Here is a 2,641-nt window from a genome sequence, read left to right on the forward strand (position 1 = left end):
ATTATTATTATTATTATTATTATTATTATTATTATTATTATTATTATTATTATTATTAATAATAATCAGTGGCTAAGAGAATAGGGGGAGCCCTTTTAGCCCTTTTTTCTTGAATATTATTCTCTGACTTTTAAGGAAACTTTAGGAGATATTTCTATTTTTTGTCTCATAACAAGTTTTTCTTTTTTCTTGAATATTATTCTCTGACTTTTAAGGAAACTTTAGGAGATATTTCTATTTTTTGTCTCATAACAAGTCAAGAGCTTTTTGTCTGATGATAATCAGTGGCTAAGAGAATAGGGGGTTGAATCTTAGCCCTTTTTTCTTGAATATTATTCTCTGACTTTTAAGGAAACTTTAGGAGATATTTCTATTTTTTGTCTCATAACAAGTCAAGAGACATTTTCTTTTTGTCTAGTAACTGGTTAGGAGATATTTTTCAATTTTGTCTCCAATGCAACAGAAACAGAACAAGAGTATAAGAGAAAGAGAGAATCACACCAAAAAGTATCCTGGTTTAGCTGCTAAGTGCAATGCAGCCTACATCCAGTCTCCATCACAACAGTGACGGAACTTCACTATAATCATCAGACTACAAATACAAATTCTTCCCTAAGATCTACCCAATCCTATCTGGGACAAATCTAGATTCTATCCCCAAATCTGAACTTGACTTGGACTCCTACCAAGCTTTTAACCGCAAAGTGCTAACCCAACTTGCAAGAAAATCCCCACAGGATCATGAAACACAAGATATAGATGTACAAAGAAACTCTGAGACATCTACGACTTTTTTTTTAATTTTGCTCACTGCCTTTTTCCTCTCACTGGCTTTTTCTTACAAACCTCACCATGTTTGCCTTTTACCATGAGACTTGTAAGGTCCCACATCGGTTGGGGAGGGGAACGAAGCATGCCTTATAAGGGTGTGGATACCTCTCCCTAGCATGACGCGTTTTGACGAGTGAGTGTGGGGGGTTTCGGCTATCATCCCTATCGTCAAAGGCAAAACAGTGTGGCCTTGTGCGCCAAAGCGGACAATATCGTACTAGTGGGTGGTCTGGACTGTTACAGATGGTATCAGAGCCGGAGCCCGGATCGATGTGCTAGCGAGAGCGTTGGACTCCCTTAGGAGGGGGTGGATTGTAAGGTCCCACATCGGTTGGGGAGGGGAACGAAGCATGCCTTATAAGGGTGTGGATACCTCTCCCTAGCATGACGCGTTTTGACGAGTGAGTGTGGGGGCTTCGGCTATCATCCTTATCGTCAAAGGCAAAATCGTGAGGCCTTGTACGCCAAAGCGGACAATATCGTGCTAGCGGATGGTTTGGGCTGTTACAAGACTCAGACAGACAAAACTAAAGAAAAGAATACAAAATAAACACCTTTGAAGGAGAAGAACTCAGGAAGCTTGGGTAGATATGAGAATTCTGTGCTTTCTCTCCTTTTTTTCAACCCTTGGCCGTTCACCCTTAATATAGAGGGGAAGCTTCCAAAGTTAAAATCGGTTCAACCAAGTCAGTAACATCTTCTCCAAGAAACAACAGCAGTTCGGACAGAGAGAAGAGAGAGAGGAAACCGAAACAAAACCAACATGCATGTACCTCTCTCAACCCTTCTCATCAAGTTCCTTCACTCTGAGCCCTTGATCTTGACTTTGGCTCCAAGAAAGAACTCTGACCCTTGATGAATCTCTGATCCTTGACAGCTCCTTCCTTTCCATATTTGCTTCTTCCTCTTCGTAGCTCTAGTAGCTACCTTCTATCTTAGAATAACAAAAATGGAAATGAGCTTTACCCACAAAGATCTTTTTTTCTGACCGAGACGAATCTTTCCTATTTTTGGCATGGAAGATTTTGAAGCTCTTCTTGAAATCTTGCCTTCAATGGCAAAGATCTAGCCACACTATGTTTCGGATCTTTCTTTTGCAAAGGCCATTATCATCCTAGCCTTTTTTTTCTTCCATTAACTCCACTGTTTTACTTTTTCTCTTTCTCTGATAGCTTCTACTTGCTTCTTTTCTCTGATTGAAGTGACAACTGAAAACAAGAGAGAGAGGAGAGAGAAGAGACAAATCATTTAATATAAAATTAACTCAATTTAATTTTATGTTTCAGTTACCTATGCAAGTAATTAATTCATTTGAATTTTGAATTCCATTCCACGATGTAATAGATAACCGTGGCTTGTATGGAACCTGTCTCTCTTCCTTTAATTCGGACCAAGGCTTTGTTGGTCTATAAAAAAAATTGTTTTGGGCTGTGTACACATTCTTTAGGCCAACTAGCCTTGCTATCCTTTTAAATAATTCAGCCATATAGTATAAAATAATTTTACACAAAGACTGATCACATTTTCATCATATTAGACTTATATTACCTTTTAACCTAAATTAAAAACTTACTTTAATTTTCTGCATACTAACACATTTATTATACAAACAATTAAAAGCAATTATTAAATTAATAATTTTTTTCATTAGTATTTTTAATTATATTTAATCATCATAATAATTTAAAATTTTTAAATTCAATAATAATAATAATAATAATAATAATAATAATAATAATAATAATAATAATAATAATAATAATAATAATAATAATAATAATAATAATAATAATAATAATAATAATAATAA

Source organism: Arachis ipaensis, chromosome B04, assembly GCF_000816755.2.
Source record: "Arachis ipaensis cultivar K30076 chromosome B04, Araip1.1, whole genome shotgun sequence".
Lineage (NCBI taxonomy): Eukaryota > Viridiplantae > Streptophyta > Magnoliopsida > Fabales > Fabaceae > Arachis > Arachis ipaensis.